Source organism: Chiloscyllium plagiosum, chromosome 7, assembly GCF_004010195.1.
Source record: "Chiloscyllium plagiosum isolate BGI_BamShark_2017 chromosome 7, ASM401019v2, whole genome shotgun sequence".
Classification (NCBI taxonomy): domain Eukaryota; kingdom Metazoa; phylum Chordata; class Chondrichthyes; order Orectolobiformes; family Hemiscylliidae; genus Chiloscyllium; species Chiloscyllium plagiosum.
In genome coordinates, this window is record NC_057716.1 from 31985643 (window position 1) to 32007944 (window position 22302).

Here is a 22302-nt window from a genome sequence, read left to right on the forward strand (position 1 = left end):
TCAAAGGAGATTTACTAGAGTGGTACCAGGAATGAGGGATTTTAGATACAAGAAAAGATTAGACAAATTATGCTTATTCTCTTTGGAGCAGAGAAAATTAAGAGGTGACCTTAATTAAGGCATTCAAAATTTTAAACAAGTTTGACAGGGTGAAGGAGGATATTCTGTTCCCACTAGTTGATCTGTTAGTAACTAGGGGTCATAGCTTCAAGACTGTCAGAAAGAGAGCTAAGAGTGAGATGAGAAGAAACTTCTTTACTCAGAGTTGTTAGGATTTGGATAGCGCTGCTTGGGAAACTGATGACATTAAAGTGCAGGTGTTGGACTAGGGTGGACAAAGTTTAAAAAAAAATCACACAATACCTGGGTATAGTCCAACATGTTTATTTGAAAGTACATGCTTTTGGAGTGCTGCTCCTTTGTCAAGTAGTTAGTGGGGCAGGATCATAGGACACAGAATTTATAGTAAAAGATCATATTGTCAAACAACTGATGAGATGTATTGACCAAACCTAAATTGCTGTTAAGTCTTTAATCACTTAGAATGGGGATGCAGGTTTTGATTGATTCATATGTAAAACCAAGAACTTCTTTCAAGTCACACTCCCGAGATAATTTAAGGTTTTATCAGTACAAAAGAAAAACTCAGCTCAGACAATGCATTAGAAGTGTGAGGTTAGAGTCTGTCTGTATCCCAACCTTGAATTAGATAGATTCTATTTTCAAAGTAGGAATTTATAAAATGTCACATTGACTGACTGCCAACAGATTGTGCACTTTTTGAACAAAATAGAATGTTTCTGCAAATACAAACCTGCAAATGCAAGTTCACCCCATAAACATATATGTGTGTTTCTGTGCACGTGTCTGTGTGGGTGTGGGAGAGAGTGTGAGTGTGCACGAGTGGGACAGAATATATGGGAGAATAGTGGAAGTGGATTCTATAGGAGGTTTCAAAAGAGAGCTGGATCTAAATTTGAAAGAGGGTTATGGAAATAAGGTGGGAGAATGGGACTAGCTAGATAGCTTTTACAGGAGCCGGTACGGACATAATGGGTGGAATGGTTTCCTTCTGGACTGTTAATTTCTTTGATTTTATTATTCAAAGTACATGTTGGTATAGGAAAATTTAGAAGTAAATACATGACTTAAGGACTGGTATGGGAGAAGTGAATTCTGCTTTGTGGGATACAGGCACTCATACTGGAGTAAGTAGAATCTGTACAGATGGGACAGTTTCCATATGAAAGGTGCTGGGGCCAGTCTTCTTCCCAACAGCATAACTGGGGAAATACAGAGAATTTATGAATTGAACACAACTTTGTGAAGGTGTGGTATTAGCATAATAGAGAAGAATGTCCTAAATCCAGGAACTCAAGAAGTGGCAACAGCTTGTGTAGAAAAGTGAAATGATAAAGCAAAGAAGTCACTTGTGTGAGTGGTGCACTGGCCCAGACAGTAATCATATAGTCAGGAAAATATAAAGGAAGAAATAATGAGATCTTGTCAGAAAGACAAGGTGATACTTTTGGGAGATTTTAATCTACATATCAGCCGGAAAAGTTGGATAGACAATGGTAGCCTAGATGAGATCATTGAATGTTTGCAGAATAGTTACTTAGAACAGCAGATTCTGGAGATGAACATAGATCAGAAATGAAACATAAACTGCTGTAAAAGCTCATCAGGTCTGGCAACATCTGTAGAGAGAAATGAGAGTTATCGTGACTCAAACCGAAAAGTTAAGTCTGATCTTTCTCCATAGATGCTGCCAGATCTGATGAGCTTTTCCAGCAATTTCTGTTTCTGATTTACAATATCCACAGTTCTTTCGATCTTTATTCAAGCTATATGAGACCTGTTATTGTGCAACGAGATGGGCTTAATGAATGATCTCAAACTAATGGTCTGTATAGGTAACACCGATCATAATAGAACTGAATTTTACATTCAGTTCGAGAGAGTGAGAAATTTGTCCCAGACTATATTTAAAAATTTAAAAAAGAGCATTTATGAGTGCGTGAAAGCAGAGGTAGCTAAAGTGAATTGGCAAATTGGGTTCTGCAGCAAAAAGGCCATAAATTAAGGTGAGAGGGGAAAGATTTAAAAGGAGCCCTAGGGGCAAATTTTGATTTGATTTATTATTGTCACATGAACAGAAACACAGTGAAAAATATTGTTTTGCATGCTAACCAGACAAATCATACTTTACATAAGTACATCAGAGTAATAGAATAGAATGCAGAATACAGTGTGACAGCTACAGAGAAGATGCAAAGAAAGATCAATTTGTATGAGAGGTCTATTCATAGGTCCAAGCATGTGAAGAGGAAGCTGGTCATATATCTGTTTTGTATCTTCTGCCTGATAGAAGACAATATAACCAGGGTGGGAGGGGTCTTTGATTATGTTGGTTGCTTTCCCAAGGCAGCAGGAAGTGCAGACAGAGTCAATGGAAGGAAGACTAGTTTTTGTGATGAACTAGGCTGCGTTCACAACTCTCTGCAATTTCTTGCCATCTTGGGCACAGCACTTGCCATACCAAATTGTGATCCACTCGGATAAGATGTTTTCTATGGTGCATTTATAAAAATTGATAAGAGTCATTGTGGACATGCCAAATTTCCTTAGCCTTCTAAGGAGGTAGAGGTACTGGTGTGCTATCTTGACTGTAGCATTGACATGGATTGACCTGGATGGATCGTTGGTGACATTTATTTCTAGGAACTTGAAGCTCTCAACCAATTCCACCTCAGCACAGCATGTCCTCCACTCCGCTTCCTGAAGTCGATGACCAGCTCCTTCATTTTGCTGAGGGAGAGACTGTTGCCTTTACACCATGCCACTAAGTTGTCTGTCTCCTTTCTGTACTCAGTTTTGTCGTTCTTTGAGACCTGACCCACTATAGTAGTATAATCAGCAAATTTGTAAATGGAGTTAGAGCTGAATTTGGCCTCAGAGTCATGAGTGTACAAGGAGTATAGCATGGGACTGATTATGCAGCCCTGTGGGGCAGCAGTGTTGGGGATTATTGTGGAGGAGATGTTGTCACCTATCCTTACTGATTGCGGTCTGCAGGTCAGGAATTTGAGATTTTCACACAGAGGGTGGTGCATCTATGGAACAAGCTGCCAGAGCAAGTGGTAGAGGTGGGTACAATTACAACATTTAAAAGGCACTTGGACAGATACACAGATCAGAAAGGTTTAGAGGGATATGGGCCAAATGCAGGCGAATGGGACTAGTTCAGTTTAGGAAACCTACTCAGCATGAATCATTTAGACCAAAGAGTCTCTTTCTGTGCTGTATGACTCTATGATTCCAAAGGCCAGTACAGATGCTGTACCAGGATTTCAACATGCAAAAAAAATCACAGTAAACTAGAAACTGAAAGAAAAAGCATGTAATTGTGCAAAAAAAAGTGACAGGTCATAAAATTGGGCAAAATATAAAAAAGACAAGAATGACCATGAATTAATTAAAAAAGGAATGTTAGAATACAAGAGAAAGTAAGCCAATTTAAAAATGAGCATTGGTCCTATCGAAAGTGAAACTGGAGAATTAATAATGCAAAATAAGGAATGGCACATGAATTGAACAGGTATTTTTCATCTGTCTTCAATGTGGAGAATAGAAGTAATATCTCAGAAGCAGAGACAAATCAGAAAATAGGAAGGAGGAACTCGGGAAAATCACTTTCACCAGAGAAGCAGTATTGAGTAAATTGTCAAAGCTGCAGGAGGACAAGTGCCCTGGTCCTGGTGGATGTCATCCTAGGGTGTTAAAAGTCATGACTAGTGATATAGTTGATGAATTGATTTTCATTTTCCAAAACTCCTTTCATTCACTGAAAGACCTATTAGCTTGAAAGATTACAGAATTAGCTCTTTTATTCAAAAAGACAGGAAACTACAGAGCAGTTAGTTTAACATCTGTCATGGAGAAAAATCAGAAGCTATTAGAACATAGAACAGTAGAACACAGTACAGGCCCTTCAGCCCTTGATGTTGTGCCGACCTTTTATCCTACTCAAAGATCAAACTAACCGACATACCCTACATTTTACTATTATCCATGTGCCTATCCTAGAGTCATGTAAATGTTCCTAATGTGTCTGACTCTACTACCACTGCCAGCAGTGCATTCTACGCATCCACTACTCTCTGTGTAAAGAACCTACCTCTGATATCTGCCCTAAACCTTCCTTCAATCACGTTAAAATTATGCCCCCTTATGATAGCCATTTCTGCCCTGGGAAAAAATCTCTGGCTATCCACTCTAACTGTGCCTCACATCATCTTGTACACCTCTATCAAATCACCTCTCATCCTTCTTCGCTCCAATGAGAAAAGCCCTAGCTCCCTCAATCTTTCTTCATAAGACATGCCCTCTATCCAGGCAGCATCCTGGTAAATCTTCTCTGCACCCACTCTAAAGCTTCCACATCCTATAATGAGACAACCAGAGCTGAACACAATATTCCAAGTGTGGTCTAACCAGGGCTTTATAGAGCTGCCGCATAACCTCACAGTTCTTAAACTCAATCCCACTGCTAATGAAAGCCAACACTCTATGCACCTTAACAGCTTTCAGCTTAGGTGGCAACTTTGAGGAAACAATGGACATGGACCCCAAGATCCCTCTGTACCTCCACACTTCCAAGAATCCTGCCTTTAATCCTGTAATCTGCATACAAATTCAACTTTCCAAAATAAATAACTTCACATTTTTCCAGTTTGAACTCCATTTGTCACTTCTCATCCCAGCTCTGCATCCTGTCAATGTCCTGTTGCAATGCACAACAGCCCTCCACGCTATCCACAAATCCACCAACCTTTCTGTCTTCGGCAAAATTACTAACCTACCCTTCCACTTCCTCATCCAAGTCATTTATAAAAATCACAAAGAACAGAGGTCCCAAACAGATCCCTATGGAACACCGCTGGTCACCGAGCTCCACGTTGAATACTGTCCATCTACTACCACCCTGTGTCTTCTAATGGGGCCAGCCAATTCTGTATCCAGACAGTCAAATTTTCTTGTGTCTCATGCCTTTTTACTTTCTGAATGAGTCTATCATGGGGAACCTATTATTAAAAATTACAAGAGTATTTGGATAAGTTCAAAGTAATCAAGCAGAGACAAAATGATCTGAGATAGAAATCATATTTGACCAATCTATTGGAGTTCGTTGAGGAGGAAATATGTGCTGTGGATATTGAGGAGCCAGTGGGTGTATAATACTTAGATATCCAGAAGGCATTTGCCACATGAAAGGTTGCTGCAGAAAATAAAATCTTATGGTTTGGGAGTGCAGTGTTGAGAGATTATATTTTGGCATGGATAGAAGGTTAGCTGGCTAAAAAGTAGCAAATAGGTCTAAAAGGGTCTTTTTCAGACTATAAGGCTGATAAGGTGCCACAGGTTGTTAGGTCGAAAAGAATGCGAAGTACCTAATTGGAAAATGAAGTGATGTTTCTCTAGCTTGTATTAGGACTCACTGGAATGCTGCAGCAGGTTTAAGATAGAAATGTAAGCAATACCAAGAAGGTGTATTGAAATGGAAAGCATCTGAAAGTTGGGTGCATACACTGGGATCCTGATGGAGCCGTTCCATAAAACAACCACCAATCTGCATTTGGTCTCCCCACCGTAAAGGAAATTACAGTAAGAGCAGCAGATACAGTAACTAGTTTGAAAGAAGTATACATACATCATTGTATCACTGGAAAATGTTTTTGGGACCTAGAACTGTAACAAAGGAGGAGATAGAAAGACCAATATTAATCCTCCAGCAAGTTTTTGTGGGCTCTCTGCAGAACATTGGAGAACAAGTACAATGGGACCTTGATCCAATGGGCCAAGAAGTGGTAGATGGAGTTTAATTTAGATGAAGTGTTGCATTTTGGAAACGGCAAATCATATCAGGACTCATACACTTAATGGTAGAGTCCTCGGGAGTGTTGCCGAACAGAGAGACCTTTGGGTGCAAGATCATAGTTCCTTGAAGATGGAATCATAGGTGGACAAGGTAGTGAAGAAGGCATTTGTTACACTGGTCTTTATTGGTTAGTGCATTGCATAGGTATTGGGAGGTCATGTTGTGATTGGACAGCACATTGATCAGGCCACTTTTGGAATACTGCGTTCAATTCTGACTTCCCTGCTATAGGAAAGATATTGTTAAACATGAAAATGTAGAGGAAAGATTTACAAGCTTGTTGCTGGGGCTGGAGGGTTTGAGTTATCAGGAGAGGCTGAGTAGGCTGGGACTATCTTTCCTGGAGCATCAGAGGCTGAGGGCAAACCTTATAAAGGTCTATAAAATTATTAGGAGCACGGATAGGGTGAATTTCCATGGTCTTTTCTCCAAGGTGGGGGAGTCCAAAACTAGACAGCTTAGATTTAAGGTGACAGGGAGATACAAAGGGGATCTAAGGGGCAACTTTTTCACGCAGAGGATGGTGTGTGTATGGAATGTGCTGCCAGGAAGTGATATGGCTGTTACATTTACAACATTTAAAAGGCATCTGGATTGGTACATGAACAAGAAGGATTTGAACAGATATGGGCCAAATGCTGGCAAATGGAACAAGATTAATTTACAATATTTGGACGGCATAGACTGAAGGGCCTGTTTCCAATCTGTACAACTCTATGACTGTACAAAAAGCACTTTGGCTTTGCCTGTGTTATTCACAATGAGCTGAAGGACATCTTCAAAGCACCTTCAAAATATATCATTGCTTGCATTTCCATTTTCCATGCTTGAAAGGGAGTATTGGAAGATCTATAAAACACTGACATGAGTTTTGGGGGGCTAAAATGATTACTTCAACATCATTATGGTTCCCTAAATTTCTTTAGTTTATTAAGTTCAATTACTTATTTTGCCAGCAGTTTGACATTCCAAAATTGTAACCAAAAACATTGCATTACTTCCATTTTTTCTCTTTTTGCTGTTTCTCACATGATTGGAACATAAATATTAAGTGCCAGCGGTGTGCATAAAAATGTTATTTAGCAGCGTAGGCAGCTTTTCCTAAGTGAAACCTGTCACCATATGACAGTGCTGCATCTTTATGAGACCTATTAAAGAATCTCCTTTTCAAATTGAGGTTATGCATTGTTGCTAGGATATTTCACATTTGAGGGTGTTACATCCATTGGAGAGATGAGTGACTGCCAAGTAACACCTATCAATAGCATAGGGTTGCCTCCCTGCATGTTCCTCTTCAGCCTATCAGGGAAAGGCAAACAGTGAGATTTGGAATGAGGAGAAATGAATGATACACAGGATAGATGCAATGAAAGTGAGACATTTAAACTCTCCATTACAGTTCATCACCATCCAAAACCAGGCCACAGACACAGGAATAACTTGTTGGACTCACCTTCTGGAGACTAAGAAGACAATCCTCTGGAGGATGCACTCTCATCAGTTTCATCACGCACCTCTACCAGCAGCTACACATTCTCAGACTGTGGAAAGGTTGCAAGTAGATTTGGGAGCACAATCTAGTATATCCTAGCAGAAGGAGGAGGATGTGATAGCCAGATGCCCAGAAGATCAGGGGACTGGGGGTGGGGGAGGGATGGTATCAAGCCTCTGATGAATCCCATACTGATGATGGTGCTAATATTGCAAACGCTGAACTAATTGAGTGTAGATGTGTGCATGCTCCAGATATGATTGAGAGCTGATGTTACTCAAGCGCATAAAACTGTTTTTCACCAAGAAGAAGGAATTTACTTGTAAAAGAGAATAACCACCTGCATTTACATTTGATTGGCAAGTGTAAATAAACATACATGGAAGGCAGGGTGACTCTTGCAACCTTTATTACTGGATAAGTGTTTACTAGATTAACAGAAGGGACTCTAGTCAAAACAAAAATAAGCCTGCCTGAACACACAGCCAAGGCTAGGGCATAAAATGGCAGTGATTCTAATATTATGTCGAGCTTTCATAAGCTGTAGAGTTCACTCCAGCCCCTAAGAAACCCTGTAAGAGTGTGCCATATCAAATGCAGTGTAGGAGTAGCTCATGCCAGCTACCCAAGGCCCTTCGTCATTGAAGAACTCCAGGATTAGAGGTGGCTACCTTCAACAATTAACTCTATTAGCTCCGGTAGGCATGGCCAAGGGGCAACTCTCCATATTCCCTATCTGCACCAAAGCAGGAAGCCACCAGTAAGCTGGAGCCCTCATAGCAACATGCTTTCAGAAGACACCATCATATTCATCCAAAGCAACTGGGCATGGGCAACAGAGTATGACATTAAGCATACTGCCTCCTTCTCATAGAACTCAACTGCTATTATGGCAACACCTAGTCATGGTGTTGGAGAAAGAAAATTGGAAAACATAGCGCATTCAGATGGCTCAGGTTATTTTTCCAAGTCTTTCTCACTTGTTAAAATATGTATAATATAATTTGTTTCCTATAATCATTCACAATTCTTGAGAATTGATGGCACCTGTCATGGTATCAGAAATGATACTCCATGTGTCTCATAATATGTCGGCTAAAGGAGAGGTAGAGACATAGGTGTTATTGGAAAAGCACAGCAGGTCAGGCAGCATCTGAGGAGCAGGAAGATCAATGTTTCAGGCAAAAGCTCTTCATCAGGATTCTTGATGAAGGGATTTTGCCCGAAACATCGATTTTACCTGCTCCTCGGATGCTGCCAGATCTGCTGTGCTTTTCCAGCACCACACTCTTGACTCTAATCTCCAGCATCTGCAGTACTCACTTTCACCTACACAGGTGTTATTGCTGAATGGGATCTGCTGCATTTTCATGCATTCTTTATTGAATGTGCTTGTGAAGTGTTAGTTCTGCAATGGCCATTCTGTGGAACGAGGCTTAAAATGAAGGCACAGCATGTCCTCCAGATCGCTCCACTGGATCCATGAGCTGACTCAGTGCTCCACTGACCTACTTGCATCATCAGCTATGTACTCAGGGGACAGGCTTTGCCACTGAGGATCTATTCAGCAACTTGGACTCTGTTGCATAGGACAGTTAGTACGTGAAGTGACTAACTGACATCACATGTTAAGCTTCACCCATCAGGATATTAAAAACTGTTCCTGGCAGGAGCAAGCTCTAACTGGTAGCTGGTTAACAAGTTCATAACAAGTTCAATGCTAAATTTTGTCCAGCTAAACAGTAAACTGTACTTGCTTGCTCTTATGTGTAGCATGAGGTCTCACAATAAATCCTCGTGTAATTAACTAGGTATTAAGTACTATATAATAAACGTGCTTTATTTATAAAGATGAAGTCTCCCTTCTCTCAAAGACAGTGAATTGAATTGAATTGATTCATTTATTATAACATGTATTCAATATAAAATACAGTGAAAAGTGTGCACCATTGCTATGCATAAGAGCCATTCACATTATCTTTTTTCAAATTTCAAGTTAAAGAAAATCCAACTTTTGCTTCTCAGCTGCTACACCAGCCAACTCTGTGTTACACCAGCCCACACCACGCTGCCACCAGAGTCCCATTCTGGGCCTTCCAACCCATGCCATACCACCACTAGAGTTGTTACACACTTAGTGTCAATAACTTTCACGAATACAAAGAGGAAAGATTTGTGGCAGTGGATTTTTTTTTTCATTTATGGGTAGTGGGCATTGCTGACTGGCCAGCATTTATTTCCCATCCCAAGTTGCCTTGAAAAGGTGATGGTGAGCTGCCTTCTTAAACTGCTGCAGTCCACCTGCTGTGGGTTGATGCATAATGCCTTCAGGGAGGGAATTCCAGGATTTTGACCCAACGACAGTGAAAGAAATGACAAGCTATTCCCAAAGCAGGATGGTGACTTGGTGAGGAACTTGAAGGTGATGGTGTTGCCATGCAATTGACTCTCTAGATGGAAGTGGTTGTGAGTTTGGAAGTACTATCTGAGGATCTTCGCAGAATTTCTGCAAAGCATCTTGTAGATCATACATACTGCCTCTACTAAGTGGTGGTGGTGAAAGGAATGGATGTTTGTGGATGTGGTGCCAGTAAAGTGCATTGCTTGATCTTGGATGGCATGAAGCTTCTTGAGTGTTCTTGAAGCTGCACCCATTCAGGCAAGGAGGGAGCATTCCATCACACTCCTGACCTGTGCCTTATAGACGATGGAAAGGCTTTGGTAGTCAGAAGATGACTTACTCCCTGCAGCATTCCTAGTGTCTGACCTGCTCTTTTAGTCACGGTATTTATATAGGGAGTCCAGTTGCATTTCTGATTAATGGTAACAACTAGGATGTTGATAGTTGGGGATTCAGTGACACCATTGAATATCAAATGGAAGTTGTCAGATTGCACATTAGAGATAGTCTTTGCCTGGCATTTGCTTGGTGCAAATGCTACTTTCCACTTGTCAGCCCAAACCTAAGTATTCTCCGAATCTTGACACATTTGAACATGAGTTACTTCAGTATTTAGGAGTTGTGAATGGTGCTGAACATTCTATAATCATCCCTACCTCTCCCCTTATAATGGAGAGAATGTCATTGATGAAGCACTTGAAGATGGTTGAGTAGATCCCATCTACCCATGGTATCTTGGATATTATCGGAGGTCACAAACATAGCATATAACAGGTTGAGACTTCAAACAGTTTATAGAAATAGTACATGCATTACGACAGCGCCATGGGAAATGAACACAGATTTGCATAATTCATATTTTGTGGTTCAACACTAGACATACCATCAGTGAGTAGAAAACTTTGTGATGTAAAATGCAGTTGACTATTTCTGTGGAGATCTATTGCCACACAAATGCAGTTGATGAAACCAGGCTCTCGGGAAAAACAATGATGACAGCGAACAAAGCTGGCTTTTCCATCACTGGTAGATGGACAGGACACCCTCAGATATCACTGTTGTCATCTCTCTTACATCTGGAGATAATTTGTTCTCGTTCTCTGGATGCATCGCCAGTGCCCATTTACACCAGAACTTTCCCTAGATATTTCAATCCATACCAACCTTAATCACCAGTGCTGTGTTTTGTTGGCCTTGTAACCTCTATTGTTGGATAGCAAAATTTCTCCTTTTTTAAATCTTTATTTTCAATGAACCTGTTAGAGATGCTATAACACACTTCTGGAGTAGGCAGGACTTGAACCTACACCTCTTAGTCCAGCAATAGGAACACTACCCCTGTACCACAAGAGCTTCATCATCATAGAATATCATAGAATCCCGACAGAGTGGATCAGACCATTTGGCACAACAAGTTCACACCAACCCTCCAACGAGTAACCCACCCAGAAATATTCCCCTAACCTATTACCCTACATTTACCCCTAAATAATGCACCTAATCAACATATCCCTGAACACTACGGGCAATTTAGCACAGCTAATTCACCTAACCTGCACATCTTTGGATTATGGGAGGAAACTGGAGCACCCAGAGGAAACCCACACAGACACGAGGAGAATTTGCAAACTCCACACAGACAGTTGTCTGAATGTGGAATCGAACCTGAGTGCCTGGCACTGTGAGGCAGCAGTGCTAACCACGGAGCAACCATGCTGCCCTCTTCTTCTGCTTTTGAAATTGAAGAAATATTGGATGAATGGAACCCTTGGTTATGACAGCAATTGCACAGTATGAAGAGAGTAGATATACATATTTTGTGTGATTGTCCATGATGTTAATCCATAAAATTAATTATTAGGTAGTTCCTTTAGTGGGTCAATTGCATGCAAAGTGAAATGCATCCACTCAAAACAATCTTCCTCCCCCTCTGCTTTCCTTGCATCCAAATTTGTGTTTTCAACCAGCTACAGACGATGGTGCATGTTGCATTTAAACCTAATCCTGTACTTTCAATGCTCCTCATGTCACCCTGATATGTTCCCCTTCCATCCTTGACCCACTCAACATAATGTTTCCTCTCCCTTCATTATTTATGAACTTGTGCTGCTTACTCTGGACTGTATTAACATTTTCCTGCAGACTCCACCTCCCATCCTGTGATCATCCCAATATTGATTATGTTTTTGAATCCTCCATTATCATCATCCATGCTCTTGCCCCATTCCTGTGATCCAGTCCATGAGATCTTCCAATATCCAAACCTGACTGTGGACCTACCCCCATCCTGAGGATGTCCACTGACTGTCTCTGTTCCGTTCTCTATCCAGCTTCATTATTTCAGCCCTCAGGACTCCTATATTAATAGCAATAATCCCACTCCTTAGGCTCATCATCCATCTTTCAATCCCTGCCTTGTTTTAATCTCTTCTCTTGAAACCTGCACCACACTCAGGATGCTAGGCCATTCCACATCTCCCTGCACACAAGCAGCATCCTTTCAAAAACTTGTGCCTTTCAAAACCTTTCAGCATATTTGCTTGCCTCAGTGACAACTTCACAAAGCTAGCAGTGCCGCTTTAAATGATTATGGACCTGGTGTCACAAGATTCTCATGCATTGTTAACTTTATTCTAAGAGTCAGGCTTTAATGAAAACCGTTTCACGTTAATGAGTATTCATGGCATGCATATGTTTTATGAGAAGAAACCTGCCACAAGCTGGCATAATGCAAACATGCTGCTGAGTTTATCTCTGCATCTCAGCTCCCTGTCAGGAAATCAAAAATTCCCACATTTGTAAGCTCAATACCATCCCACCCCACATGGGGTATAGAAGTTATAACCTACTTTTATGAATTAACTATAATAAACTTGAGTTACTAAAGGGAAAAGAAAACTTCCAACTTAACAGACTCAAAGTAGGTTAAAATTCAGTTTTATTAGCTTCCTAATATTTACCAGCATTTGAAAATCACTTTATTTCCCCATTCCAGTGCAAAGCTTTTGCCATTATGAATGAAAATAGGCTAACACACTGTAAATTCCCAACCTCAGGCATATAATTGATGAAGGTGCCACAAAGGGATTGCTAAATTTAGTTGGATGAGTCTTCCACATCCAATCACCCTATTCTATACACCCACCATTTGTCACTTGGAACAACCATTCTGAAATAATTTAGAAAGGGATCGGACTCTTCTTTATTATATATGTGATCCTAAGTATCAATCAAACAGTTCTTGTTCTCACCTCCAATAGTTGTATGCAAAAAACAAAATTGTCCAAAGATCTCTAAAAATAGCACCCTTAATTATTTATTTCCTGGATGGCTAGTTGCAGTGTGCAAGGAAATTATTTGTAAATTTTTGGAAACTGCAGGACAATCTTGAAGAATTAGCAGCTGTACAAGAACACTCCAATCTAATACTCAAAAGGTTAGGATAGCGACTGGTCATTCTGTCCAGGCTGTCCTTGCATAATCATTAGTATTTTTACAAAGGAACAAGACTAAAGCCTGGGTTCAGGTGCTGCTGAGGTAATGATGTGTGACAGGGGAAATCTGCACAGTGAAGCAAATTTTCTGTTTAAAAATAGATATGTATGAATTCAAAGAAAGTCTGACTACAGGGTTAAGACTGAACTGGACGCATTGAGAGGTAATGAACTGTGACTTTGACCAATATGTTATCTGCTTTCAGGTACAGAATGAACACAGTAAATAACCTAAAGTAGATGGGAGTAATTACTACCTCATGCCTTCTTTAATCCTATTGTTTCATGGTCTCTCCTGATCTAACAGTTCATTTGAGGGGGGATCCTTAGCTAGTCACCAGGAACAAAGTGAAAAACAGCAGAATCCCCATGAACAAGGTCAAAATGGCAGTTAGTAAACAGGAATAGGCACATGAGGAATAATAATAGATGTAAAGATCTCACAGCTTTCTGAGTATCTGGTGAGCAAATTCCTATGAGAAATAAATTTGATTATAAATCTAGAAACTATTTTTGGTGATAAAGAGATCAATGCCTTTTTATTAAGCATATTACTGTTCTCTATTTTAACACAAGCAGTAACCCACTCTGCTAAAACAGCATAGGACACAAGTCATTAGTCAATATTTATTTCATAGTGGGCTCAATTGCTTGAAGTAAAAAAAATTCAAAGACTGTTGAAACATACATGCAATATGGGCGGCACGGTGGCACAGTGGTTAGCACTGCTGCCTCACAGCGCCAGAGACCTGGGTTCAATTCCCGCCTCAGGGAATTTGTGGAGTTTGTACATTCTCCCCGTGTCTGCGTGGGTTTCCTCCGGGTGCTCCGGTTTCGTCCCACAGTCCAAAAAAAAACAGGTCAGGTGAATTGGCCATGCTAAATTGCCTGTAGTGTTAGGTAAGGGGTAGATGTAGGGGTATGGGTGGGTTGCGCTTCGGCGGGGCGGTGTGGACTTGTTGGGCCGAAGGGCCTGTTTCCACACTGTAATGTAATCTAATCTAATGTACATAAAAACATAACGTGATCAAGACTAAACAGATTCTATTAGGTTTCATATTAGCCTTGACCCTGTCAAACCTTGAAAACCTTCCTATCTATGAGCTGTGACATTTAATTTGTCTTTCCTTTCATGTAGGCCACTAACAGCATATTGATTTGGACCTTCCTATTCTTTAATAAATACCTTTTTAAAGATCACACATATCATGCAGAAGACGGTTCATATTTGACAGATGCCAACAAATAGCCTACTTTCAAAAATTTATTGTGTCAAATCCTGTTACCTATCGATTTATCTGACCACTGACAAGTTCTGCAATCCCTATTTAAGAACAAACTCACACTGAATTCTTATGTTTCTTGTGAATTTATAACACAATACAGTCACTTGTTTCTGGTGTACTTTAACTACTATTTTCTAAAGTAAAAATTTGTAAGATGCACTATACGTTTTCCACTTGGTATCATAGTTACTTCTTACTGTTGCCAGTTCCTGCCCTGAAAAAGGCAGTGCTACAGAAGTAGAGTATTGGTTTTTCCTCAATCTGTTTTTATTAGTAAAATTACCGATTTTGTGAATGGTCAATGCCTTGCCCCATAATAGTCTATAACAAGAAATCTTGATGTGTTTTATGAACAAAGGAACATGGGTAGAGTTCCTGTGCTTTCCCTATAGATTTTCCAGTAGAAAAAGGCTCCATTGTTATCGAGCACCTAGAAACTTAGCCCCACAAATTCCTGCCATCAAGGTTGTGGTGGTGGTGGTTAGCTTGTTTAGGTTCCCTGTGTGACCAGGCATCATATCTTATTAGTGTCAGGCAAATAGGTTCCACTGGGACTGCCATCCCAATTAAGGATTGCTACTTACCACAGGAAGTGTCAAGCAATTACGGTATAAGGAAACAGCTCAGTAGCACCACCAGGAAAAGTAGTCATTTATAAGGCGAAACAGGAAGGGTGGGTTCCATCAATGGCCCTGCAACATCATAGCCAACTGGGTGGATCTAGGTTCTATTAGTGATGTTTATCCTCAAATCAGACTATCACTGGGAAGACCCTCTGTGGGTCAAGGACTGCTGTAAAAGGAAATTCTCCAAAGCTTACTGGGAATCTGGCAGGAGTTTAAACTGCAGTCTTGCTATACAACACTGGGGCTGCTGGTAGGGGAGTGTGTGTGTGTGTTTGGAGGGGTGTGGGGGTGGTTGTTGGTGTGAAGAGTCCTTATTCATAACTTAATTGGCTCAGTTGGGGTTTAGGTGGATAAGCCCATCTTGAACTTCTCTCTCATTGACGAGGTGGCATGGCAATGAAAAGAATAAAGGCACACCACTGCCATTATCAAATAGCATCTTGCTAGCCTTACCTAACATCAGCTAATCCCCTAAGGGACAATAAAATCTAATCCTATATTTTATTCATTCCTTTTTTCCCCAAACAGAACAGAATTATAATTTGCTAACTATGATGCAATGTACAATTCCAAGAAAACACTGGCTAAGAAATTGAGGTATCACTTTTGAATGAAATGCAATACATGGAAAAATAACGAACCACTCTGTATATGGATTCCTGTCTATTTTCATGTTATGCTCACCACCTCTGAAATAATAAATATAAAAAGGAAAATCTTGGCTTCTTTCAGAAGGTGATGTTGGGTGACATTGAAAGTAATGTGGGAATTTAAATATAAGCAGATTGATGATCACAATACATTATTAATAATTTACAATCATTAACCAATTGCAAACCCCCGTAAATGATATCATTATACTATGGCTGCAGTATAATCTATCACGTGACATGCTTATTGACTTCAAGTTAATTCTATCTATTTAAAGTCAGTGAACCATACTCTCTATCCGGAATTGATTAAAACTAATCCAATTGTGCATGCACTAATCAATGTATATCATAATCATGCATAGGTGGCTGCCCATCATTTTCAATTAGACATACCCAGTATCAGGTGTAGTGACCTGGTCATTTTGAAGAATAACAGCAGACAGAGATCTGACCATTTGACCATTGTATAGCTAAGAAAATGCATGGAGACTGACTCAAATGATGTTTTTCTTAGATTCAGATAGTTTCCAACTATCCTCCACTTTTAGACTGTATTCTGTTTTGAAAGGTTGTCTTACCAAGCATCAAGACTCCATATTTTTGACTCTTCAGATGCTGGCACATTAGCTGAAATGGTGTCAAATTTTGTCTGCTTTATGCTCTAGTGAGGGACCTTGTTATGTTTTACTGCATTGAAACTCCTAAGTAAATGAATGTTGCTTTTGTTGCCATTAGCACTTCCATGAATTTGTGTGATATACTACGAACAATGATTAAACCAGGGTAGCCATTAACATACAGCATTGTTTTTATACACCCTGTGTCCATTTAAAACTGGTCTAAGGCTTTAACCCTAACAGGGGCCCAATCTACCTTGCAAAGAGAAAGATATCTCAAGGGTTTGAGCAACCGCCCTCTGCTCATGTTGTACAAATTGCTGCTTTCTTTCTAAATTGGTTTTCTTGCATTTCTCATGATCATTTCAAGATGAAAAACTTAAAGTTATGCTTCTTCTGAGTGGACATGTATCTTTTTATTAGACATGTTTTTTTTATTTTCAGATCCCCTCTGCTAAGATTTCATCTGCCCCAATTCTGAACATAGGAGTCGTGATTCATGACCTATGAACATGGCTTCTGATAGATATAGACAGCACATAAATTTAATACTCCCACTTCATTTCTATTGTTATTCCCCCAGGGGAGGCGATGGCCTAATGATATTATCACCGGATTGTCAACTCAGAGACTCAGATAATGTCTGGGGACTCGGGTTCAAATGGTGGAATTTGAATTCAATGAAAATATCTGGAATTAAGAGTCTAATGATGACCATGAATCCATTGTCGATTGTCATTTAGTTCACTGATGCCTTTTAGGGAAGAACACTGCCACTCTTACCTGGTATGGCCTACATATGCACCAGAGCAGCAATGTGGTTGAAATTTAACTGCCCTCTGGGCAATTAGGGATGGGCAATAAATGCTGCCTGGCCAGCGACATCCTCATCCTGTGAATGAATAAAGGAATATAAAAGGCCCAGCAGCTGTGTTACAAGCAGTCTATTGAGTAAATAAAGGTATCTTCACAAGACATTTTCAACTCACATCCACATCACTTACCTAACAATATCCCTATTCACTAAAGACTTAAGTCCCAATCATTCAGATGCTGCACTTAACCTTCATATATCCATCAAAGCTAATACACCATATACCACCAGAACCATAGAAAAATTACAGCACAGAACAGAGCATTCAACCTGTGCGACTGTTCTGGCTGCATAAACTAGCCACTTATTCGAATCCTATTTTCCAACACCCAGTCCTTGTCAGCTAAATAATGTGAGGCACACATCCTGGAACCTTCTCCATGAATTGAAAAACCTTCACAAGTGCTCTCTAATCCTTCTACTAACTACCTCAAATCTATGCCCCTTGGTTAATGGCCACTCTGCTGGGAGAAACAGCTCCTCCCTATCCACTTTATCTGAGTCCTTCATTACTTTGTACACTTCAATTTAGTCAACACTCAATCTCCTCTCTCCAAGAGCAAACAACCTAACATATCCAACCTTTCCTCATACCTCTGATACCTCAAGACCGTGCAACATTCTTGAAAATCTCCCTATAGCAATTACATCCTTTCTGGAATTAAATCTGTTGACCAGAACATCATCCATACACAATCATTATCAGTCTACGGAGATAGCCCACAAAGTAGTGTTGAACTGGAAGGGGACAAAGAGTAACACCTAAGCCCTATGGAAACTATGGCTCTCTGCATCATGAAATCAGTTGTAACAGAGCCATGATATCTGGCATTATTGAGAATATTGATGACAATGGTATGCTCCTGCATTGCAGCCCTTCTGAATTCCTTGCTTTCTGGCATGATAAGTGAACAAGCTACTGATCATGTGATCATGCTATTCCTTCCCACTTCCAACAAAGCAATCTTTCCATTCTAATTTTTTACTTTCAGACACCCAAAAACTGATACCTGCCCAATTACAACAGTCTAAGGTGAAAGGGAGATTAACAGCACAGAATGAATGAAAAGGACTTGTCAAATAATCTGACATTTTCAATCACCAGCTCAGATACTCTAAGACTAAAATACCATAAGATGTTGGAGCAGAAATAGGCCATTCAGTCCACTTAATCTGCTCCACAATTCCATGAGATCATAGCTGATCTGATAACCCTCATCCTGTCTTTTTCCTGAAACCCTTCATTGTCCCAACTTCCATGTGCCTATCCAAGAGTCGCTTAAATGTGCCTAATGTATATGACTCTACTATCACTGCTGGCAGTACATTCCATGCACTCACCACTCTCTGTGTAAAGAACCTATCTCTGACATTGCCCGTAAATCTTCCTCCAATTATCTTAAAATTATGCCCCCTCATGATAGCCATTTCCCCCATGGGAAAAGTCTTTAGTTACCTATTCTATCTATGCCTCTCAACATCTTGTACACTTCTATCAAGTCACCTCTAATCCTTCTTCTTTACAATGAGAAAAGCCCCAGCTCTCTCAATCTTTCTTCATAAGACATGCTCTCCAGTCCAGGCGGCATCCTGGTAAATCTCCTCTGTACCTTCTCAAAAGCTTCCACATCTTTCCAAAAATCAGGCGACCAGAACGGAACACAATATTCCAAGTGTGGTCTAACCAGGGCTCTATAGAGCTGCAGCAAAATCTCGCGGCTCTTAAACTCAATCCCCCTGCTATATGTCTCAATTAAATCACCTCTTAACCTTCTCTCTAACGAAAACAGCCTCAATTCCCTCAGCCATTCCCCATAAGACTTTCTCTCCATATCAGGCAACATCCTAGCAAATCTCCTCTGCACCATTTCCAAACCTTCCACATCCTTCCTATAATGTGGTGACCAGAACTGCAAATGCTACAGGAAGGATAGAAAGGGAGGCAAGAGAGGAGGGGGAGTGGCATTTTTGATAAGGGATAGCATTACAGCTGTGCTGAGGGAGGATATTCCCATAAATACATCCAGGGAAGTTATTTGGGTGGAACTGAGAAATAAGAAAGGGATGATCACCTTATCGGGATTGTATTATAGACCACCCAATAGCCAGAGGGAAATTGAGAAACTAACTTGTAAGGAGATCTCAGCTATCAGTAAGAATAATAGAGTAGTTATGGAAGGGGATTTTAACTTTCCAAACATCGACTGGTACTGCCATAGTGTTAAAAGGTTACATGTAGAGGAATTTCTTAAGAGTGTACAAGACAATTTTCTGATTCAGTATGTGGATGTACGTGGCAGAGAAGGTGCAAAACTTGACCTACTCTTGGGAAATAAGGCAGGGCAGGTGACTGACGTGTCAGTGGAGGAGCACTTTGGGGCCAGCGACCATAATTCTATTCGTTTTAAAATAGTGATGGAAAAGGATAGACCAGATCTAAAAGTTGAAGTTCTAAATTGGAGAAAGGCCAATTTTGACGGGATTAGGCAAGAACTTTTGAAATCTGATTGGAGGCAGATGTTCGCAGGTAAAGGGACGGCTGGAAAATGGGAAGCCTTGGCAAATAGAATTAAGGAGAATCGAAAGGGTTTTTACAAATAGATTAATGAAAAAAGGGTAACTAGGGAGAGAACAGGGACCCTCAAAGATCAGCAAGGTGGCCTTTGTGTGGAGCCACAGAAAATGGGGGAGATACTAAATGAATATTTTGCATCAGTATTTACTGTGGAAAAGGATATGGAAGATATAGACTGTAGGGAAATAGATGGTGACATCTTGCAAAATGTCCAGATTACAGAGGAGGAAGTGCTGGATGTCTTGAAACAGTTAAAAGTGGATAAATCCCCAGGACCTATCAGCTGTACCCGAGAACTCTGTGGGAAGCTAGACAAGAGATTGCTGAGTCTCTTGCTGGGATATTTGTATCATTGATAGTCACAGGTGAGGTGCCAGAAGACTGGAGGTTGGCAAATGTGGTGCCACTGTTTAAGAAGCCAGAGAACCATAGACCGGTGAGCCTGACCTCGGTGGTGGGCAAGTTGTTGGAGGGAATCCTGAGGGACAGGACATACATGTATTTGGAAAGGCAAGGACTGATTCGGGATAGTCAACATGGCTTTGTGCGTGGGAAATCATGCCTCACAAACTTGATTAAGTGTTTTGAACAAGTAACAAAGAAGACTGATATGGGCAGAGCAGTAGATGTGATCTATGTGGACTTTAGTAAGGCGTTCGACAAAGTTCCCCATGGGGAGACTGATTAGCAAGGTTAGATCTCATGGAATACAGGGAGAAGAGGTTAATTCAGATAAATGCGAGGTGCTGCATTTTGGGAAAGCAAATCTTAACAGGACTTATACACTTAATGGTAAGGTCCTGTGGAGTGTTGCTGAAGAAAGAGACCTTGGAGAGCAGGTTCATAGCTCCTTGAAAGTGGAGTCGCAGATAGATAGGATAGTGAAGAAGGTGTTCGGTATGCTTTCCTTTATTGGTCAGAGTAAAGACTACAGGAGTTGGGAGGTCATGTTGCAGCTGTACAGGATATTGGTTAGGCCACTGTTGGAATATTGCATGCAATTCTAGTTTCCTTCCTATCGGAAAGATGTTGTCAAACTTGAAAGGGTTCAGAAAAGATTTACAAGGATGTTGCCAGGGTTGGAGGATCTGAGCTTCAGGGAGAGGCTAACCAGGCTGGGGCTGTTTTCCCTGGGGCATCGGAGGCTGAGGGGTGACCTTATAGAGGTTTACATTAGGGGCATGGATAGGATAAATAGGCAAAGTCTTTTCCCTAGGTAAAAACAATGACTGCAGATGCTGGAAACCAGATTCTGGATCAGTGGTGCTGGAAGAGCACAGCAGTTCAGGCAGAATCCAAGGAGCTTCGAAATCGACAGCTGGGGCCCATACGTGTGCCCATGGCTACCCCCTTGGTCTGGAGGAAGTGGGAGGATTCAAAGGAGAAATTGTTAAGGGTGAGGACCAGTTCGGCCAAACGAATGAGAATGTCGGTGGAAGGGTACTGTTGGGGACGTCTGGAGAGGAAAAAATGAGGGGCTTGGAGGCCCTGGTCATGGCGGATGGAGGTGTAGAGGGATTGGATATCCATGGTGAAGTTGAGGCGTTAGGGACCGGGGAAACAGAAGTCTTGGAGGAGGTGGAGTGCGTGGGTGGTGTCTCGAACATATGTGGGGAGTTCCTGGACTCGGGAGGATAGGACAGTGTCGAGGTAGGTAGAGATGAGTTCAGTGGGGCAGGAGCTTGCTAAGACAATGGGTCGGCCAGGGTGGTCAGGCTTGTGGATCTTGGGAAGGAGGTAGAACCGGGCAGTGCGGGGTTCCCGGACTATGAGGTTGGAAGCTGTGGGTGGGAGATCTCCTGAGGTGATGAGGTTCTGTATGGTCTGGGAGATGATGGTTTGGTGATGGGGGGTGGGGTCATGGTCGAGGGGGCTATGCCTGTCTCCTTGTTGGCTACGTAGAGCAGTTGATCTTCCTTAATTGCACCGGCACCACTCCCCACCTCTTCCTCCGCTACATTGATGACTGCATTGGCGCCACCTCGTGCTCCCGCGAGGAGGTTGAGCAATTCATCAACTTCATCAACACATTCCACCCTGACCTTAAATTTACCTGGACCATCTCTGACACCTCCCTCCCCTTCCTGGACCTCTCCAACTCCATCAGTGACGACCGACTTGACACTGACATCTTCTACAAACCCACCAACTCCCACAGCTACCTGGATTACACCTCTTCCCACCCTACCTCTTGCAAAAATGCCATCCCGTATTCCCAATTCCTCCGCCTCCGCCGTATCTGCTCCCAGGAGGAGCAGTTCCACCACAGAACACACCAGATGGCCACCTTCTTTAGAGACCGCAATTTCCCTTCCCACGTGGTCAAAGATGCCCTCCAACGCA